Raw genomic sequence first — 23,309 nt, 5'->3', positions numbered from 1 at the left:
CTTCCTGTCCTCTTCCTTTTTGTTTGATCTTGGTGCCTGCATACAATCCAAACCCTGAAGGGCCGAGGCTTCTCTATCCTACTCCCAGGAGCCTTCATAAGCCTTTCCTGCTGTCCCTGGAGCCCCCATAGAGGCCCTTTCCCTGGCGTCTCTCTGCTCCCCTCTGCAGACAGTAGCCAAGGGCATCTCTGTGGTACGAGGTTGCCATCTGGTGTCTCTGTAGAGTATAGCAGCCACTTCCCTGCCCAAGGTGCTGCAGCCTTAGAGAGGAGGGTGCAGAGAATGGGACCCATTTCATCTCGGCTCTTCCTCTGTGACTGGCCCTGTTCTTTATCTGCATTGCTCTTGTTCTGTCCTCTTGTCTCTACAAAACCTACTCCCTAATTGTAACAGATGCTCAAGAAGTATAGGCGATAAAAGGATAAATAATGTATGATTCCATTTTTATATGAGGTCTCTAGAGCAGTAAAATGCAGACACCAAGAGTGGAATGACAAATAACAGGGACTGGAGAAGGGCAAGGGGAACTAGTGTTTCATGGATAGGGAGATTCAGTTTAGGAGGATAAAAAGCTCCATAGAGAATGATGATGGTGATGGCTTACAACAGTGTGAATGCACTTAAGGCCATAGAATGCACACTTCAAAATGGTTCAAACGGTAGATTTTGTGATGTATATTTTACCAAAATAGAAAAGTGAATTAACTAAGAGATAAGCAAATAAATAAATGTATAAGTGAATAAATGCATGCATAATGATGGTAATGACAGCATTTCTTGAATCCTTAGTACATGCCAGTCATTGTGCAATGTGTTTCAAGAGATAAGTGTTTTTATTAAGCTTTGCTCTGTGGCAGCCACTGCTTGAGGCTCTTGGGATATAACAGTGAGCAAAGCTTCTGCCATGACAGAGCAGGCATTTTTGTGGGAGAGCTAGTAAACAGGGAATTTTAAAATGTCAAATGGTAGAATGTGCTATCAAAAAATAAATAAATAAAAGGGTAGAGAGTGGCTTGGTAGAAGAGGGGGCTCTTTGGTGGAAACAATCTTGGGGGGACTTCACTGAGGAGGTGCGATTTGAGTCTTACTTGTTTAATCATCATGACAATCCTAAGAGGTGGGTACTATATCCCCGTTTTATAGATAAGGCATCCCAGACTTAGGGGATTGGTGAGTGTCACACAGTTAGGAAGTGGTCCAGGCAGGAATTGAACCCAGGTCTGTGAGAGATCATTCTTGGAGTTCCTAGCCATGCTGTGCACAAGTAAGGGCAGGCATGGTGGAGTCTCTAGGCTCCCTCCCCATGGACACACACTTCCTCTCTAAGAGTCTCAAGGCAAAGCCTGTGGGTGTGTATTTATTTCCCTTCATGTAAGTTGGTCATGTGCCCAGCAGATGGCACTGCTGTCCAATCCAGGCACCAGAGCAGGACAGTCTGGCAGCCCAGGCCTGGCAGGCTTTGGGGAGACCTGGGTGGGAAGCTTTAAAGGTGAAAAGCCACATACTCTTACTCTTTTGCTGCAGTGGGACAGTCCAGCTTTTGACTCTCAGCCCTGTGGTCATTTCTAATGGTGTGATCCCTGGCCAAATGATGTCTCACTTCCTGCTTGAAGATAGGTCTATTGCATGAGCTTGTGTATCAGTGTCATTCATTCTACAGTATTTCTTGGGAACTTAATATTTGCCAAACTCTGGGATTTGGGCAGAAGGGTGGGGGAGGCATTAGCTTATGCAAATGCACAGCCTCCTGGAGGAGCTCTGTTTTGACACCAAGTAAACAAGGAAAATCAAGTGTGTATTATGTTAGGTGAAGGTGTTGAGGAAGAAAAAAATGAAGCAGAGAAGGTCAGTGGAAATGTGTTTTCTGGGTGTTGGGCATTTAGAGTTAGGTGCCAAGAAAGGCTTTGCTGAAAATGTCACAGCTGAGGGGATGAGAAGGAAAATCACAAGGATTCACAGAGAGCTATATTCTAGGCTGAAGTTATAGCAAGGAGGCCAGTAGGACTGGAGCAGAGGAAGGTAGGAGCGGGGTGAGCTCAGTGCAGGCACAACTGTAGATCGTGGTGGAAACAACTAGGCTTTGCCTCTGTGGAGGTGGGAAGCTAAGAACCTTTGGAGCGGTGGTGTTAGATATGACTCTGACTTGTATAGTAATAGGATTCTAGTTGTTCTGGCACAAAGTAGATGTTCAATAAACTATAAGTTTTTAAAGCCATCTGGATTGCCTGGGTTATGCTGTGATGGCAAATAACACATCTCAGTGACTTAAAGCAATAAAGGTTAATATCGTGCCCACATTATATGTCCAACAAAGGTCTGGCCCTTCCCTAGGGGTCCAGCTAATAGAGGGGCCACCACATTATGATTCTGATATTTCTCACCTGAGGTTTTAAGCCAGGGGAAGAGGGTGATGAGAACCAGAGGAGCAGCAACTAATGTTTGTGGTTGGGAGTGATGTATGTCACTGCCTCTCATACGTATGTCGCCAGCCAGAATTCATCACAGGCCCACACCTGGCTCTAACAGAAAAGGGAACCACAAGCCTCCAGGCACTCAAAGAAAATCTGATGAATGCAACACTGCTTTTAGAATTTCCAAAATCAGCCTCTATTACTGGCTTAATATTTTTATTTTTATTGGTGCATTATAATTATATATAATAATGGGATTCCTTGTGCCATATTTGTATATGTACATAACACAATTTGATCATCTCATTCCCCAGTACCTTCCTTTTTCCTCCCTCTCCCTTCCTCGTCTGCTGGCTCTATTCTGCTGAACTGGCTTAATTTTTTAAAGAACATGAATTATAAGGGTTTTAAACTTCTCACATTTGGAGGGCTGCTAATTACCTCTGTTTCCTAGAGGGGAAAGGATGTGTTCATATCAGGAGGGGACCCTGAAAAAGAATAGAATCAATGGTCCTTAATTTTAGTTAACAGCTTCCCCCTCCAACTCAGCTTCCTACATCAGGATCCTGGGCATTATGTTGGACAACCTACCTCCCCATGTCCAGCCATTATTTCTGTTTACTTTACCTGTTAAAACACATCTTAAGTTGGGCATGGGTGGCACACACCTATTATGCTGGTGATTTGGGAGGCTGAGGCAGGAGGATTGCAAGTTTGAGGCCAGCCCTGAGTAACTTAGTGAGATCTTGTCTCAAAATAAAAAAGACTGGGGAATGCAGCTCAGTGGTAAAGCACTGCTGGGTTCAGTCCGCAGAACAAAGCAAAAAAATAAAAAATAAAAATAAAAACAATAAGCAAACAAAAAAAAACTACCTCTTAAGCAGATCCTTAGCTTGCAACCCCACTGGAGACCATACCTTGCTCTAATTATCACCATCCCTCACATTTTCTAAAAGTAAATAAATGAGGGAATATTGTTATGGTCTGTCCACATGGCCACTGTGACCATGTCACATCTCTGCTTTCTCTTCAGTGGCTCCATGTAATATCAAAATATTGCTCAGCACTTTCCTTGGTATTCAAGACTGGAATGGTTTGAACATGTCTCCCAAGGCTGCAGGTGTTGGAATTGAATCTCCATTGTGAGATATAAGACGGTGTAAACTGAATCTCACCTTGATGTCTGGGGCTGGGGCCTTAGAACGAGAAAAGGTCATCAGAAAGGAACCCTCTTGATTGGATCCTGGTGGCTTAATTAAAAGGGGGAGAGAGACTGGACAGATAAAAAATATATTTGTGCTTCTTTGTGTCTGTCTTGCCCTGTGATGCCCTGCACCACTTGAGACTCTACCAGTTAGGTTGTTGTGTTAGTCAGCTTTTTGTCACTGTGAGCAACATACCTGACAGGAACAGGTAAAAATTAATGTGGGGCTTACAGTTTCAGAGATCTCAGTCCATGGTTGGTCATCTTCATTGCCCTGGGCCTGAGTTGAGGCAGAACATCATGGCAGAAGGGTATGATGAGGAGTGGCTGGGGCTGGGGCTCAATGGCAGAGCACTTGCCTAGCATGTGTGAGGCACTGGCTTCTATCCTTAGCACCATATAAAAAAATGAAACAAATAAAGGCATGCTGTCCATCTACAACTATAAATTTTTTTTTAAAAAAAAAGGGGCATGATGGAGGAAAGCAGCTCAACTCAAACCTTCCAAGACTTGCTCCCAGAGACCTAATTCCTGTAAATAGGTCTCACCTTCTAGCCACCCATTCACAAAGTCAGAGCCCTCGTGATCCAATCATTGCCTGAAGGCCCTCTCTAACTCGAGGTGCATGTAGAATCAAGCTTCCAACAAGTGAGTTTTTAGAGGACATTCCAGATCTAAACTATGACAATCATCATCAGATGCAGCTCCTTGGCCTTGGTCTTCCAGAATCATGACATGGAATGAACTGCTTTCTCTATGTGGTTGTAGAGACAACGTAACACCAACCCATTCTATGGTGTTATGTTACGGGCAACAGAAAATGGACTAATGCAAAGGCACTTTGAGACCCAGCCTCTCACCCCTCAGGGTCCCCCCACCATTTCCAGGTATATCTCCTGTGCTCCAGGCCTGCTGGCTGCTCTGCACTTTTCTTAGCTTGTCCCTTTAAACTTTCTCTCATGCTGTTCCTTCTTCCTGCCACCTGTTTCCTATCTTTAGTGGAAAAAGTTGTGTTCATTGTTCAAGACCCAGTTTAAATGCAGTTTCTATGTGATGCTTCGTTGATGTTGCCTTGACAGAGGGACTGGACTCTTCTAAACATATCTCTAGTATGGCACCAGCATGTTTACAGCTGCCACTTAGTATATGCAGGTTCTGTCTTCATGGATTTGAAGATAGAAAAATTGCAGATAGAAAATACTGGGGGGGTGGGCCTGGGGATGTGGCTCAAATGGTAGTGTGCTCGCCTAGCATGCGTGAGGTACTGGGTTCAATCTTCAGCACCACATTAAAAAATAAAATAAAGATATTGTGTCCACCTAAAACTAAAAATAAATATTAAAAAAAATACTGGGGGGGGATTGCTTTTGAGCACTTGCCTAGCAAGCATGAGGCCCCAAGTTCAATCCCCAGCACTGAAAAAATTTCTTTTGTATTAAACAAATACATATTTCTTTTTCTTGTCATTGTTCCCTAAACAGTAGCATATAACAACCATTTACACAGCATTTACATTGGATTTGGTATTTTAGGTAATCTAGAGATGATTTAAAATATACAGAGGATGTACCTAGGCTATATGCAAATGTAATCCCATTTTACATAAGGGATTTGAGTGTTCATGGATTTTGGTATCAGTAGGGATCCTGGAACCAGTCCCTTTCAGATATTAAAGGACCATATTATCATCTACTTCCATGCTCCTTGACCCCCATCTTGCTGCCTGCACATTGATATTTTCTATTATAGTTCATTCTGATATTTTTTAAGTACATGCTGGTCCATCCATTAACATAATTTTACTATAGTTAAAAAAAATCTGCCTAGGTGGTAGGGACTAAGTTCTTAATTATCTTTCCATTTCCCAGAGCTTAAGATAGTAATAAATGTTTGCTTAAATAAATGAGTAAATAAATGAGGGAATGATTATTTAAATGGGAGTGAAAGTATCACTTGAATGAATAAGCAAATATGTCAATGAATGAATAAGTGGATGAATGAGCTGGTGAGTGAATGAAGAGGCTAGTGTGTTGTGGGAACCAGCAGCATCAGTCAGTAGGTTCCCCAGCTCTTGCACCCTTAGTGCAGGGCTTCTCCAGCTGGGATTCTTGGTCATTCACCATCAGACTGTCTTGGAGAAAGTAATAAAATGTAGACCCAAGCCAGGTGTGATGGTGCACGCCTGTAATCCCAACAATTTGGGAGGCTGAGGCAGGAGGATTGTGAGTTCAAAGCCAGTCTCAATAGATTAGCAAGGCACTTAGCAACTCAGAAAGACCCTATGTCTAAATAAAATATAGAAAAGGGCTGGGGATATGGCTCAGTGGTTAAGCACCCCTGTTATCCACCTTAGACCTGCCACATCCAGCTTTCTGGATGAAGCACAGGAGCCTGCACTGTTTAAAGCTATCCAGATGATTTTGAAGTGTGCTGACTTCTGAACTGGAGGATGGCAAGAGATCCTAGTTGGCTATAACAAAGGTAAAAGCCTCACTCCATCCTTCTTGCCCCACCACAGAAGGAAAGAGACTTCCTGTGAGTCTGCCCCTCCTCCACTATATCCCTCTGGCCAGCAATGAGGGGGTGATAGACCCATCCCACACTGCAGGAGAGCAGAAGACAGGGTTACTATAGCAACATATTAAGAACTATGAAGCCACTTCCGGTCTTCTCATCTGGAAAGGAGTCAAGCTTTGGGGCAGGAATGGGAAGGGAAGATCACTCCCCTGCTCCCCACATCTACATAGCTCACAAAGCTGCACGTAGTTGTATGTTACAAAGCTCTTTCACAGGCTATACCTTCCAGAGAACTCACAGGAAACTAAGAAGTGGTATTTGCATTTTTACAAATCTGAAAATGGGGCTAGAGTCACCTGCCATGCCAGTTGGTGGCAGAGCTGGTTTTGGAATCAGACTTTGTGATTTCTAAGCCTGTGCTCATACTTCTCTGATAGTTGCTTGCCCTGGGGAAGTGACAGAGGAGGACTCAGAGCAAGGATCCCATTGGTGCTGGGAGATTGGGGTATATATATTGGCCCACTAAACCTGGCACTTCTCTAGGAAAGCTCACAAGCAGAAAAGTTTCCAAAATATGCCCATGCATGCACACATGTAGCACATGTATATATACTGAAAGAAAGTGTTCATACAACAGCCTCACCTGCAAATACCTATGCCTGAATGTACGTATGTTCATATCCAGATACACAAACGGCTGTAAATATATCATCGGGCATATATACCTGTCCATACATGGAAACAGACATAAATTGATTGCCTTAATGACTATTTCCCCTTTTTTCATGTTTTTAGTTGTAGATAAACACAATAAATTATTTATTTATTTTTAAGATTTATTTTTTAAAGCTTTATTTATTTATATGTGGTGCTGAGTATAGAACCCAGTACCTCATATATGTGAGGCAAGTACTCTACCACTGAGCTGCAACCCAGACCGACTCTCCTCTTTTTTCATGTGACTTTGTAGCACCTCTCCTCTGAGAGGGGCATCTAGTCCCCCAGCCTCTGAATCTGGTCTTGGCCACGTAACTTGCTCTGGCCAATGCAATGTTAGCAGACACCTTGAAAAAATGATCCTGTGCTCTGCTTCTTTCCTGATCCTTGCCTTCTTCATGTGAGATCCTGCCTAGGGTGTTAGAGGATTGGATACAAGGTACAGAACCAAGTCACCCAGTGTATCCCAGGGAGACCATCCTAAATCAGCCAACCTATGGCCAACCACCAGAAGAGTAAGACGGACTAAAACGAGAACTGCAAAGTTGAGTCATGAACCAGACTGAGTCATGAGCCAGATTCATATTTATTGTAATGTGGCACTGAGGGTTTATGTTTATTATTATACAACGTCACTTTAATAATAGATAATTGATAGACATATATACCAGTGGGGAATTTATCATGGAAAGAGACCTAAGCAATGTGTTCATTAGGCCATATGGTTTTGTAAGATGTGTAAAAGTATTATTCTGTCTTAAATAACAGCTTCATTCAGCTATATCTCATATACAATAAGATTCACCCTGTTAAATGTACAATGCAGTGGCTTTTCGCATTTTCACAGTTATACAACCCTCACCATCATTTAATTCCAGAATTTTTCATCATCCCAAAAAGAAAACTCCCATGCTCATTAGTAGTTACTCCCTACTCCCTTCTACCCAGCCCCTGGAAGTTGGTAATCCACATTCTGACTCAAAAGATTTTCCTGTTTAGAGCATTTTATGGAATCATACAACAGGTTGCCTCTTGTTCTCACTACTTTCACTTAGCATAATGTTTTCAAGGTGCATCCATGTGGTAGCAGGTGTTATCACTTCATTTCTTTTTATGGATGGATAATAGACCATCTTATGTATATGCCACATTTTGTCTGTCCATTCACAGATGATGGGCATTTGGGAAAAGCAATACATTCTTACCATTGTCAGGACTGATAACTCATTCTACTCTGACTTATTTCCTGTAACACTTCCCTTGTGATTTAGGCATTTGGGGAAAGTTGTTTGGGGGTAGGTTTAGTGTGAAATCAGTGTGATGCACAGATGTTGTTCATTGTCCCTGCCATATATAGGTTATTATTATCTATCCTGCTCTAGCATTGGCTTCCCTACTACCCTGGGGCCAACTTTTCCTGGGTCCTGATACAAAGCAGCACAACCTGAAGTTGTGCTGAATTATTTCAATGAGTGGTCTGATGTCCAGTGCCAGTGGGTCATAGGAGAGAAACAAGATCGAAAGTGGACATTGCCAAGTTTGTTTTGGAAATGGAAATGGAAAATTAATCATCAGGAGCATAAAATAATAATTGGATTCTGTTCCTGTCACTGCCTAGTCAAAAAAGTTTTTTCAACTTGAGCATGTTGGATAGTGTAACATATCCCCAGTCATGCAACATATTCCATTATAAACACACCTTGCTTTTCTTCTTTTGTGATGGAAAACATAAAATAGTTCGTTGGAATTCCTTACCAGAGGCACCCAGACCTGAAGTTGTCCTATAAGCACCAAGCATGAGTATAAAGTCACACATCTTATACATGCCAACTCTTGGTAAAAACAAATGTCACTCAACCATGCCAGGGGAGAGACTGATTTATCATTCTTCCTTCTCCATTGAAGATATTAAAATATAAAAATTCCAAATAAAAAGTATACAACAAAAAATAGGAAATGCATTTCAGAAGCTATCAGAAAGTTAAAGCATTCATTATTTTCTTGGATTTGTGATGTTACTGTTATTTGCCAGCTTTGTATAATCTTGAAACATTGTGATTTAAAAAATCTGAATATTCATATGTATATAAATAAATTTGCATTGATACTTCTGAAGTCTTTTTCTTAAAGGGAGTCCCCCAAATTGCATAAACTTGACCTTCCTTCCCTAAAAAATTCAGATTCATCCTGATACAGTGCTTAAGACCACTGTGCATACACACACTGGCATATCCCCAAAAACAGACACTCTCCAGTGTCAGACATGAGAAGAAGAATCAGCTCTGCTCTTTTTTTTTTTGAGAGAGAGAGAGAGAGAGAGAATTTAATATTGAATTTTAGTTTTCAGCGGACACAACATCTTTATTTGTATGTGGTGCTGAGGATCGAACCCCGTGCCACGCGCATGCCAGGTGAGCGCGCTACCACTTGAGCCACATCCCTAGCCCTAGCTCTGCTCTTACAAGGCAAGAGACTTCTTTGGTCACAAGTATGAGCTCCAGGACAACTTGGAGACATCCCCCTACTCAGCAAAATTGCTTTTGCTTACAGTTCTGCTTTTCTCCTCTTACCTTGGACCACAGATACTTCTAGTCTTTTAAAGCCCAGCCTTTCTACTCCCTTCTTCCTGGTTTCTGGAAATTTCCAGCAGCCTTGTCTGTTTCCTGTAAAAACTCATCAGCTTGTCTACACCCAGGCATGTAGCAAGGAGAAGTAACTACCCTGGGGAGATTTGAAAACAAGGCTTATCTCCCTGGAAGATACTGCTGATGGTGAAATTTTGACATGGTGAAAAATGGAAATAATTGGGATCTGCAGCCATTTTGTGTTTTTTTCTGTTGCTGCAAGAGTGCCAGAAATTGGATAATTTATACCAAAAAGATATTTATGTTTTACAAAAGTTTTGGAGGTTGGAAAGCCCAAGGTCAATGACCACAGAGTTTTCAGGGTCTTTCTTCTGTTGTGTGGGGAATCTCCAAGGAGAGTCAGGCATCACATGGTGAGTAACCTAGAGTAATTCTCTCCTCCTCCTTGTTTTCCTGCTTCTCCTCCTCCTCTTCTTCTGTGTCTCTCTCTTTTCTTTTCCTAGTGCTGAGGATGAAACTCAGGGCCTCACACATGCTAGACAAGTACTGTGCCACTGGGCTACAACCTCAGCCCTCTCTTCCTCCTTTTAAGTTCCATTAGTTTAGGGCCCCAATTTATGGCTTCATTTAAATGAGGCCCATTTTAGGAGGCTCTGATTTTCTGTGACTGTCTTATTCCTTCTCCTCTGTTCCCTCTATCCCATCTCCACATACTATCTTTGGATTATGTTTCCATTCTCCTTAATACCCCACAATGGGAATTAAATGTCAACATGAATTTTGGTGGAGATATTCAAACCATAGAAACAGTCTTCACCTCGCACAGGTGTAAGGGCTCCTCTCTGCCTTAGTTTCTCCCTGTGTGTATTTTTACCTGCTGTACTCCTCTTTGCTTCTCATCCTCTTTGTATCTGCTTGGCCTGTATATCAGAATCAGCAAGCTTTTCCCATAAAGATCTGGATTGTAAGTATTTTGGATTTTGGAGGACACATATAGTTCTTGTCGCAATTCCCCAACTCAGCTAGTGAATGAAATCAACCCCAGACAACACTAAAAAGAACAAGCAGGGACTGGGGTTGTGGCTCAGTGGTAGAGCATTTCCCTAGCTTTTGTGAGGCACTGGGTATGATTCTCAGTACCATATACAAATAAATAAAATAGATTCTAACTTACTGGCCCCATTTTTAGAGTGTTAGATACCTGAGATCAGAGCCTGATTCTTTACTTACCATGGAATCTTCAGGGCTCAGGAGTGTGCTTAGTGTGGATTGAGTGCTCAGCCATACCAAGAGGCTGTAATTCTTCCAGTCTGCCATGCTGTTTTCTCTTTTATCCCTTCTGTCTGTGAAACTTCAGCCTCTCCCAAAAGTCTGGGAAGAGAATTAAGCTGGAGTGACTAGGGGCACCCAGAAGGACCAGCTCCACCAATCAGGCTGCATCTCAAGGACACTTACACACCTCTTTCCCTTCCTTTCATTTGTTCATTCAAATGGGTAGTAATATGTCACTGGCGGGTTCCTTTGTACAATCAGCTCATCCTCAGAGTGGGAGTTGTATTAACTTCTGGACTTTGACATCAGTCCAGTTAGTCCTCTGTATCTGTGGGTTTCACTTTCACAGATTCAAACAACAGCAAATCAAAAAAAAATTCGGAGGGGCTGGGGTTGTGGCTCTGTGGTACAGCACTTGCCTGACACATGTGAGGCACTGGGTTCTATCCTCAGCACTACATAAAAATAAATAAATAAAATAAAGGTATTGTGTATATCTGCAACTAAAAAAAATTTTTTAAAAATATTTGGAAAAATAGTTGTGACTCGTGGCCACTCGTCCACACAGGTCCTTGGGGTACTTGAGGAGGACCACCGGCACCTGTACAGGAATCCTAGCCATGGCTCCCACGCAGGACACCCAGCTACTGCCCATGTGCCAGGAACTATAGCCATTACTCCCGTGTGGACCCCCATCTACAAATGTGGGGTTCCTCCTGTTGCCTCCATCTTGGGACATTGCAACCACTGCCACAGTTCCTACACACAGTAGCCTGTACCTGGAGACTTTGCACTGGGTCCAGAGACAGCCACCAGCCACAATACTGCATGCCACAGAGTTGCATCTCTGAATACATCATTCAATGCTGCTGCCCGACCTGACACTCCATCGCTGAAAGCAGCCACCTCCATCTTGGGACACCTTTGTTGCCATCTTTAGTTCGGCCAACTCCCAGCTTGGAACACTGGCTGGGGCTTAGAAGCAATATCAAGGTACCGAAAGTTGCTAACTCCCCCCTCAACCCTGCACAGTGCTTGTTGCTATGTGGCTGGTCCATAGCTCGAAAAACTGGGTTCTGAACTACCTAATATAAAACAGCTCTCCAGGACAGGTACACAGCCCCAAGAGTGCAGCCCATAAACCTCGGGAGAGAAAGGTTCCTGATTGGTAAGTAGAAAGGGAGGGGGTGAGTGAGATACAGTTTAGAGACTAAATTAGAGACTAGGAATTTCAAGGTCTACAGGAAATATAAGAGATAAGACCATGTGCTCACATCACATGAGTGAGTGCCAAAGGAGATCCCTGGACCAACCCTCCCACCCTAACCATCACCATCCTGAGGGTGGAGATACCAGCAAACAGACAACCCAACCTATTGGATGAGAAGGGAAGCTGGAAAGATCCTCATCTCCAACAAAAACAATCCTTGTATCTTCCTTCAAGATTTTCTTTTTCCTCTCTCCTCCCATCCTCACATCCCCAACATTTGTGAAACCCACTACTTTTCATGAATTAGGCTACCAAGGACTGGGATGTCTGATACAGTGGTATTGTATATTCTTTTACCTCCTATTTTTACATTTTTTACTTTTTCTTAATATTTGTTTTTTATACTCTACTGTCTTCCTGAAATCACTTTCTCTTTCTTCTCCTGCTCCTAACCAACTTATTTAGATTCCTCTTGCATGCTTTGTAAGATCTAATAACTCTATAACCTCACATCCTTCCCACTCAACATTTCATTTACACCTCACTACCAGTTCCTTGTCCACCATCAGAAACTGTAGATCCTTTTGCAAATGTACAGTTTAAATTGTAGATAATAATTGAACTCACCATTTCTGTATATTGTGGCAAAACTATAAATGTCTAAATAGCAGCTATTTGGTTTAAGGTTGTATATTGTTTTTATTTGGATCTGTTTACGTTGTGCTTCCCCTTAAAGGAGAGATATTGGAAACCTGCAAGGACACTATATGCTTATAGGGTAAATACTATAAAGCCTTGGATCCGCAGTGCTAGAAAGGAAGACACATGAACAACATGAAAAAACAAGGGAAGAATGTGCTCCCAAACAAATCAAGATACTACATTATTAGAAGCTATGGCTAACACAACAGAAGAAATGACAGGAGTTCAGGATGTATATAATTAAAATATTCTGTGAATTAAAGGATTAAATAAGAGAGGAACTATAGGCAGCAAAAGATCATTTCAATAAAGAACTACATAAGCAAATACAGGAAACAAAGATTCTTCAATAGGAAGATAGAGATTCTGAAAAAAAATTCTTGAAATAAACAATAAACCAAATTAAAAGCTTAATAGAAAGCATCACCAACAGATTAGATCACTAGGAAGACAGGACCTCAGATAATAAAGATAAAATATATACTCTTGAAAAGAACATTAACAACACAGTGAAGATGTTAAGAAACCATGAGCAGAACATTCAAGAATTATGGTATAACATAAAAAGACCAAATTTAAGAATTATCAGGATTGAAGAGTACCTAGAGTTCCAAACCAAAAGAATGAACAATCTATTCAAAATAATATCAGAAAAATTTTTGAACATGAAGAATGAATTGGAAAATCAAATACAAAAGGCTTACAGGACACCAAATGTACAAAATCACAACAGATCCATACCATGTCACATTATAATGAAAAAGCCTAGCATACAGAATAAGAAGAGAATTTTAAAAGTCACAAGAGAAAGGAATCAGATTTCATATAGGGAGAAACCAATTAGGGTATCTGTAGATTTCTCAACCCAGACACTGAAAGCTAGAAGATTCTAGCTCTGAAAGAAAATGTATGCCAATCAAGAATTTTATATCCAGTAAAATTAATCTTTAGATTTAATGATAAAATAAAAACCTTCCATGATAAACAAAAATTAAAGGAACTTAACAGCTAGAAACCCTGCACTACAGAACATACTTGGCAAAATATTCCATGAGGAAGAAACAGAAAACAACAGTAAAATCAGCAAAGGGCAGTATTACACTAGAGAAAATAGTAATCAAAGGAGAAACTAAGTCAAGTTAAATACCAAAAATAAATGAATATAACCAGGAATAAAAATCATGTCTCAGTAATAACTCTGCATATTCATGGCCTAAACTCGCCAATCAAAAGTCATAGACTGGCAGATTAGATTAAAAAAAGACAACAATATGCTGCCTTCAAGAGACTTATGTCATAAGAAAGACATCCACAGGCTGAAGGTGAAAAGTTGGAAAAAAATATACCACTCACATGGACTGTGGAAACAAGCAGGGATTTCCATCCTTATATCAAATAAAGTAGACTTTAAGACAAAGTTAACCGAAAGGGATAAAGAAGGATATTTCATACTGCTTAAAGGAACCATACATCAACAAGACATAACAATTATAAATATATATGCCCCAAATAATGGAGCATCTACATTCATCAAACAAATTATTCTCGAGTTCAAGAGTCAAATAGACTACAACACAATAATTCTGGGTGACTTTAACATAGCTCTTTCATTACTGGATAGATTTTCCAAACAAAAGCTGAATGAAAAAACTATTACTCAATAATATAATCAATAACTTAGACTCAACATACATATATATAGAGAGAGTATTTCATCCATCAACAAGCAAATACACTTTCTTCTCAGCAGCACATGGATCCTTCTCTAAAATAGACTCTATTATGCCACAAAGCAACTCAGTGAATACAAAAAAATTAAAGATACTACCCTGTATTCTGTCAGATCATAATGGAATTAAATTAGAAACCAGTGATAAAATAAAAAATAGAAGCTATTCCAACAATGGGTTACAAAAGACATTAGGGCTGGGGTTGTGGCTCAGTGGTATAGCACTTGCCTTGCATGTGCAGGACCTTGGGTTCAATCCTCAGCACCATATACAAAAATAAACAAGTGAAATAAAGGTGTTGTGTCTAACTACAACTAAAAAATAAATTAATATATTTTTAAAAAGATATTAAAGAGGAGATTTAAAAAATTCTTAGATGTAAATGAGAACATTGATACAACATATCCACATCTCTGGGACACTATGAAGGCAGAACTAAGAGGAAAGTTCATTGCATGGAGTTCATTCCTTAAAAGAAGAAAAAGTCAACAAATAAATGACCTAACATTACATCTCCAAAGCCCTAGAAAAGGAAGAACATATCAACACCAAAAGCAGTAGAAGACAGGAAATAATTAAAAAATCAGAGCTGAAATCAATGAAATTGAAACAAAAGAAACAATTGAAAAAAATTGATAAACCGTTAGTAATGAAGAGGAGGAGAGAGAGAACTCAAATTACCAACATCCATGATAAAAAAGGAAGTATCATGATGGGCACTATAGAAATACAGAAGATAATTAGAAATTATTTTGAAAATTTGTACTCCAATAGAATAGAAAATATTGAAGGCATCAACAAATTTCTAAATTCATATGATTTGCCCAAACTGAATCAGGATGATATACACAAGTTAAATAGATCAGTTTCAAGGAATTAAATAGAAGATGCCAGAGAAGCCTAGCAACCAAGAAAAGCCCAGGACCAGATGGATATACAGCTGAGTTCTACAACACCTTTAAAGAAGATCTAATACCAATACTCCTCAAATTATTTCATGAAATAGAAAAAGAGGGAACATTTCCAAACTTATTCTATGAGATCAATATCACCTTGATTCCTAAACCAGACAAAGATACATCAAAGAAAGAAAACTTCAGACCAATATCTCTAATGAACATAGATGCAAAAATTCTCAATAAAATTCTGATAAATCAGATATAAAAACATATCAAAAAGAGTGCACCATGATCAAGAGGGGTTCATCCCAGGGATGTAAGGTTGGTTCAACATATGAAAATCAATAAATATGTCATCACATCAGTAGACTTAAAGATACAAATCATATGATCATCTCAATAAATGCAGAAACGTCATTCAACAAAATACAGCACCCCTTCATGTTCAAAACACTAGAAAAACTAGGGATAACAGGAACGTATCACAATATTGTAAAAGCTATCTATGCTAAGTCCCAGGCCAAAATCATTCTAATGGAGAAAAATTGAAGGCAGGGCTGGGGATGTGCCTCAAGCGATAGCACGCTGGCCTGGCATGTGTGCGGCCCGGGTTCGATCCTCAGCACCACATACAAACAAAGATGTTGTGTCCGCTGAAAACTAAAAAAAATAAAAATAAATATTAAAAAATTCCCCCTCCCTCCCTCCCCCCCTCCCCCCTCTCTCTTCTCTCTCTCTCTCTCTCTCTCTCTCTCTCTCTCTCTCTCTCTCTCTTCTCTCTTTCTTTAAAAAAAGAAAAAAGAAAAATTGAAGGCATTCCCTCTAGAAACTGGAACAAACAGGGATGCCCTCTTGCACCACTTCTATTTAACACACACACAAACACACATACACACAATGGAATATTACTCAGCATTCAAAGAGAATAAAATCATGGCATTTGCAGGTAAATGGATGGAGTTGGAGAATATTATGCTAAGAGAAGTAAGCCAATCCTTAAAAACCAAATGCCAAATGTTTTCTCTAGTTATCATCCATAATGGGAAGGAAAGAATATGGAGGAATGGAGGAAGTTTAGATAAGGGGAAGGAGAGGAAGGGAGCGGGTAGGGGGTAGGAATGACAGTGGAATGAGATGGACATCATTACCCCAGTATACATGTATGAAGACGTGGATGGTGTGGCTCAACTTTGTGTACAACCAGAGACATGAAAAATTGTGCTCTATATGTGTACTATGAATTGAAATGCATTCTGTCATATATAACAAATTAGAATGAATAAATAAATAAATAAAAAGAAATATATATTTTTTAGCATCTGTACTAAGCACAGGTAGGCCTTTTTCCTTGTCATTATTCCCTAAACAGTAGAGCAGAACAATTATTTTCATAGCATTAATTGTATTTGGTATTATAAATTATCTATGGATGATTTAAAGTATATGGGAGCTTTGCATCGGTTATACACAAATACTGCATCACATTATGTACTGGAATTGAGAATCCACAGCTTTTGTTATCCATGGAGGTCCTGAGACAACAGTATTTACTAAATACCGACACTGCACACAGGGCTTTCCCTTATAGTCTAACATGGAAACAGAAAAGTACCACTAGCCCAGGTATTGAAAACACCAAAATGTTGTTAATGAACAAATGGATGATTGGTTGAGCCGAGCATGTTTAGGGAAAAAGGAGGACTGATTCTGTCAGCAGCAACCAGGCACATTTTCTAAGAGGAAAATGTGGGGCTCAAGGAATCAGGACAAGGTGGTCTAATTCCTTTCAACAAAGGGAGGCATTCAAGAGTGACCATGGGAAACCCAGATTCTAGCCTAGAGCAGGAAGCTATGCAAGGGTGTGAGGTGCCAGACACTTTATAGATAGGGACACTGAGGCTCAGTGGCACAGTTGACTGTTGGAAGGTACCACCAGGAGTCCAAAGAGAGATTTGTGATACTTCAGAGAAGATAGTATTGTGCTCTATATGTGTGTTGTTGATTTTAGCAATAACTCCAGGGCAGGCAGCTGCTTGGAACTCAGTCCAGAATCCCAACCAGAATCCTTTCCAGGAAGCCCTCACCAGAGCTCTGAAGTCACAAAGACAAGGGTTTTGTGTATCTTTAATGCTGATCAGTACCAGAATCTTTGTTCAGTAGTATAATGACTGTTAAAAAAAAAAGTTTTCAGAGGTGAAACTGGTGACATGTTTGACAGCATAATGGATGCTAGAAACAGGCAGTTGGTAAAATTAGTGGGATTCAGAATATGTGGCTTGGTTTGAATACATTAGAGACCCTCCCTCCCCTGGCATGAACAAGGTGTAAGAATCCTGTAAGCTCTATTAATGGCACCTAATAGATCTGCATCCAGCCATTGGTTAAAGGTGATTCCGATCACCTGATCTGGCCTGTGACTTTTACAGAATGTGACTCTAGAATATTCTATTTCTGCCTTACATTTTTTTTTTAAAGAGAGAGTGAGAGAGGAGAGAGAGAGAGAGAAATTTTAATATTTATTTATTTTTTAGTTCTCGGCGGACACAACATCTTTGTTGGTATGTGGTGCTGAGGATCGAACCCGGGTCGCACGCATGCCAGGCAAGCGCGCTACCGCTTGAGCCACATCCCCAGCCCTCTGCCTTACATTTAAATGAATTTAATAACATGTTGCATGTCCTGTTTAGGGACTACTAGCTCAAAGAACAGTTGCTTAATAAATGTCTTTGTAGAGACAGAATTCTGTCCATGGCCTGGTTGTACAGTTATCTGAGAAATTGTGGGGAACCAGCAAATCCTTCCTCTCTCCTAATTGCTGGCTCCCACACAAGCCACCAAAGAGAGCCTAGAGCTGTGCCTTTCATATTGTCTTTGATCTCTTTAAAATAATAGCCCAAAGAGTTACTGGGTCTCCTAACTCCCAGGACATAGCTATGCACATGTAGTTGGGAGGGGCTGAGAGGCAGCTCTGCCACTTTCCAGAAGGTGTCTTCATTCATCTCCACCACTGGACCTAACAGCCAGAAGCCATCAGCCTAGCAAATGGGATGGTGAAGAGAATGAGACTGGGTGGCTACTGCTTCCAGAATTCCATTAGAGATAAAGATAGGTTTCTGGAGCAATCAAAGTAATTTTCAGAGCTTCCTCTCCATAAGTCAAACCCCAGACCCGGGCATCCCTCTGTTCCATGGCTTTTCTGGGAATTTCCTCCTTGTAAAGATTGTGAGAGTCTGGGAGGCAAGGAGACCAGAGGAAAGGGAAAGGAATAAATCCACTTCACACCAAGATACCTTGCCTTCCTCTGCTGGACCGGTAGAGGAGGCCATGATGGCCCTGTGGCTGGACACCCTGAGAAAGCAGGGTTGAGTGGGAGAGTGGGTGGACTTTGGGAAGATGTACATTTCTGTAAATTCTTTCACTCTAAGACAAAGTGAGCCTAGCAGAATCACCAAGGACTGGGCTGTGGCACACGAGCTATCCCTCTGACAGGCTGGTGAACCTCAAGCTGTCTAACCACTGACATAGTCCCCTAAAGCCTTCCAACTTCTTGGATAGTACTACCTGCTGTAGCAAACCCATCTGAACTGTGGCCCAGTTGGTTTGGGCTGGACAGCTGCCCTTAGGCTCCTTTTGTGGTAGAGCCAGCTGGGCTTCACACAGGGTAATGCACCTCCTCCCTTTAGGTAGACACTACCCAGAGGCTCTCTGGACCCTAAAGTGGTTCTAGGGTAGCTGGCCCAGTTGCCCACAGTAATGACCTTAATAGAACCTTTCTATTGGTTTTCCCTGCATGCTCTCTCCCTGCTTCACTCCCCTACTTAACCTCCTTGCCACATTCTGAGACCCTCCTTGGGGAGGACTTCCTGATCTTTGAGGAGGCTTGGTCACCTTCTTCTACCATCTGGAATTTCTTGCTCATAGCATTTACTATGGTGTATATATGGTGTGTCCCCCAAGGGTTCCTGTGTTGGAGATTTGGTCCCAGTGTGGCGGTATAAGAGAAGGGCTTAGTGTAAAGTTAATTAGATCATTGGGCATGCTGCCTTCAGAAAGGAATGATGTTGTTCCCTCTCATGAGATCCTGTTTATTTCTCCTGAGACTGACTTGTTATAAATGAGCTTTCTGTGTGACCATGCAGTCTCTTGTGCATGCTTTTTCATCTTTGTAATGCTATCAGCCAGGAGTCCCTCCCTAGAACTAACCAGAAGTCAGCAATATGTTTCTGAACTTCTATAACTGTGAGCTAAAGAAACCTATTCTTAACAAGTTACCCAGCCTTGGAATGGAATAATACCATATTTATCACCCCTGTAATAAAAACATTTTTGGTACCATTATTGATTTATGCCTCTTCCCCAACTATACTACAAACTCCACTAGTAGTGACAAGTCTATTCTGTTTATCACTTTACGCTCAGAACACATAGTAGGTGCTCAATAAATACTGGTTAAATAAATGAATTGTGTATGGGAAACAGATGGAATGGGCATAGTTGTTATCACATACCATCTTTGTCACATTGATGAAGCCATCAGAAGTCTCTCTTTTGTCTCTTCAGTTTCCTTCCCTGCATGTAGGGAACAAGGCCCTGCAGGACTACTTGAAAATATTTAAGTTTCTACAAAGACTGAATGGGAGGCAGTGACAACTGTATTGAAGTATATTGAAGTTCTTGAGTCTTCTCAGACCTGCCTGAGGGGCAGGGAAGTATGGATTAGCATTCGTCAAGCACTTGGTTGGTCAGGGTTATCAGATATCCCTATGTTTACCTGGGCCCTACCGTGCTCCCTGGAGCTGTGAAGGAGAAGACATTGTCCAGGAAATCTTCGCTCTGCTCTCTGCTAGGGCCTTCATTATTCAGGTAACAAACCTTATTTCAGGGCCACCTTTATCTTTAACAGTATCATTTACTGTGCACAAGCACAGCAGTCCAGTATGCCTTCAAGGTAAGGGCTATTGTTATTGCCATTTCACAAACGGGGAAACTGAGGATAAAGGAGATAAAGTCAATTGCTGAAAGACATGCACTCAAAATTAGCAAGACTGATACAATATCAGGTCTGTCTGACACCAAAGGCCAGACGTCTTTTCTTTCCCTCCAGCAGGCCAAGTCTCCAGACGGCCAGAGGAAGTCCAAGGAGCTGGGAATCCGGATTATTTCCTGGAACTTGGGCTCCACGTGCAGAATGAAAGTCCATAGAACAATAAGCAAACGCCAGAAGTTCATTACTGGCAGGGATTTGTCAGAATGCCCTTGAGCCAAAATGTTACTGCCATGGCAATGTGGTAACATTCAACATAAACACGTGCCAGGAAACCATAGTCTGAGAAGCTGGTCCTGGGTCAGAGGGTGCACTGGGGGTTATGCCCCTCACCCCATCTCATCCCATCCCCAAGGGGACCAAGAAATATCGCCATAATCATCTCCATTTTACAAAGAAGGAAAGATGTCTAAAGAGAGGAAATGACTTGCCTAGGATCACATGGCTGCTCTGTGACTGAATCACCATTCATTGTTCATTCTGAGTCCATATTCTTTCTAGTTGCTCTTCCAGAAAGAGAACAATTTTTAAAATACAAAAGAGGCTGCTTTAGTATGCCTAAAATGCAATTATATTGCTTGAACTGATTAAAGCTCAATTCTATTGCCATGATTGGTAGACAGGAAAATGGATGAATAGTGACTTCTTGACCAGTCATTCCCCCCAAGGTGATGCCTGCTTTCTGTTTAACTTTTGTCACTTTCTAGTGTGTTATCAGATGGGTTCTAGTCATAGCCTCATTTTACAGATGAGGAAACTGAGGCCCAAAGCTTAAGCATTTATCAAGTTAACACAGCTAGGAAGTTATGAAGATGGGTTGGAAACCCAGCTGGAATCCTGAACCCATTCGTTTAGCTACTGCACTTAATTGTGTTTTGTCATTAAGTGCTTTTCAGTCATTACTTTATTTAATTCTCATAATGCTCTTCCAGCACAGGGACATTTATTCCATTCTACAGTTAAAGCAGTGAAAACTGGGAGAGGAAGACATTGTCCAGGAAATCTTGGCAAACACTGTCTGTCTATCAGACAAGACACTGCGCTGGTTTTTCCTGGAATAATTGCAGCTGTGTTCTTCCATCATGTGTACTGAGATTATCTCCTTGTCCTGGGGCTGGACATGGGGTGCATTGTGGAGATATCTGTGGACACTGCCTAGCTTGCCCTAGATCTGGAGTGGGAAGACTTAAGCAACTCAGTAGGTCATTTGGTTTACCTGGCCTAGAAACTTCTCAGCCATTAGCTAGATATTGGGGGAAAGATCATCACTATTCTGCCATGGTGGGCTCATTGGATCCTTGCAGCCCCCCAATAAAAATGAGTCCTTATCTTGCAGAGGAAGAAACTGAGGCTCAGAGAGGAAAGCTCACCTAAAGCTTGACAGGTAATCCATGAGGGAGCAGGGATCCTAACCAGGCCTGTCTGGTGAGCTGGCTTCTTCCTGTGCCCCAAACCTCCCAAATCTTGAGGCCCTCTTCTTGAGGGTCTCAAAGTGTGAAAAATCACATCACAGTTCTCTACTAGGAACCTTTCTCTTTCTCCCTGCTCTTCAGCCCTCCCCTTGGCATAGTGCCAGGCTGGGGCTCCACTATGCCTTTGTGACTACCAAGGCCAAGTTCTTGGCCTTGTAGCCTAGACCACACAAACATTGCCCTTTTCCTGGTCTCTGTTTCTGAGATGGGACCCTAGGGAAAGCTAAGAAGATAAACAAGACCAGCTGCCAGAAAGTTGAAAAGCATAGAACTCTCGCCAAGGAGAATTTATGGGAGAAACAGCCTCACACTACAGCTCAAGTTCCCACTCCTTATCTTTGCTTCTGTCAGACCTTTGCCCTGTCCTCCCAAGGAATCCCTGTCTGTAAACTCAAACTTGGACCCCAGAAGGTTGTAATGGTGCTCCCTGGCACCATTGTGGGACAGATGTTATGATCATGTCCAGTTTGCAGAGAGGGAAACTGAGGCTTTTCCAAGGTAATGTAGGTGCCAAGGGGCCTGTGCCAAGATGTGAACCCAGATCTATCTGACTTTCTGGGATTTTTTTCTATGGCAGTAAAAGGTAGAAACAAATGAGAGAAATCCTTCCTGGGGGACCTGTGGGCTGATGGGCTTCTGCTGCTTCTACAAGACTTGCTGAAAAATGCCTCCCCTTGTGGTATTTTTCAGCATGACGGACCTTGCTGAAAAGAGATTATTCCTTGTGAATCATCTGCTTTTCTCTTTTTTGAACATTTATAGAGCTATCTTACTTCGTAACAGGCAAGTTTTTGATACCTTGGAAGTGAATTCTATTATATGCTCCTAAGAGACTATGTATAGAAAAACTGTTAAAATCCTTTTAGGAACAAAAGGGTTTTCACATGCGTTTAAGAGATGTAGTGACATGGGGAGTAAACAAGCAAAACAAAAACAAAAACCCAACTGGCCAGAGAAATAGAAGATTTAATTTGGCCTTAGGTCTGTCCTGACAAAGCTATGTGATCTTGGGCTAGTCACTTTCCTTACTGAGCTTCATACATAAAATAAGAAAGTTGAAACATGATTTCTGAGGTTCATTCTACCTATTCCTGAAATTCAACGTGACCTGAATCTATTGTGCTTAAAATAATATGGCTCTTGTCCATCAACTGGCAACTATTTAAGTAAGTTGCAGTTATAGTGGAATAGTACTCAGCAATGAGAAATAATGGCTGCAGACAAATGCAATAACAGGGCTGAATCTCAAAATTATTATTTTTGAGTGAGAGAAACTAGACACTAAAGACTACTGACTGACTGATTCCATTATATGAAGTCCAAAAATAGGCAAAATATAACTGTAGTGATAAATGTTGAACAGTAGCTGCTTGGGGAAGGTGGGAAGGGGTTTGAGTTATTGACTAAAAAGTTGCACAGGGAGCTTTTTGGGGAAATGGAATTGCACTCTTTGGGTGGGAGTTACAACAATATGAATAGGTAAAAAGTAATCTATTTTGCCAGGCTCTTAAGTCTGACAGACCTGAGTCTTTAATTATAACTCAAA

The 23,309-nt window shown here is 41.2% G+C and overlaps 1 long non-coding RNA gene across 1 annotated transcript in view; it reads right to left on the bottom strand.

Moving 5' to 3' along the window:
• The window catches only part of LOC144371171 (uncharacterized), a 73,456-nt gene that overhangs the window by 7,165 nt on the left and 42,982 nt on the right, over positions 1 to 23,309 (bottom strand). Inside the window, exon 4 of the long non-coding RNA XR_013431321.1 lies at positions 10,665 to 10,805. This is a non-coding gene — a long non-coding RNA (uncharacterized LOC144371171). The remainder of the gene's footprint in view (positions 1 to 10,664; positions 10,806 to 23,309) is intronic.

The sequence above is a fragment of the Ictidomys tridecemlineatus genome, chromosome 16 (genome assembly GCF_052094955.1).
Source record: "Ictidomys tridecemlineatus isolate mIctTri1 chromosome 16, mIctTri1.hap1, whole genome shotgun sequence".
Lineage (NCBI taxonomy): Eukaryota > Metazoa > Chordata > Mammalia > Rodentia > Sciuridae > Ictidomys > Ictidomys tridecemlineatus.
The sequence above is the reverse complement of the archived record's forward strand: the minus strand, read 5'-3'. Positions and strand labels throughout refer to the sequence as shown.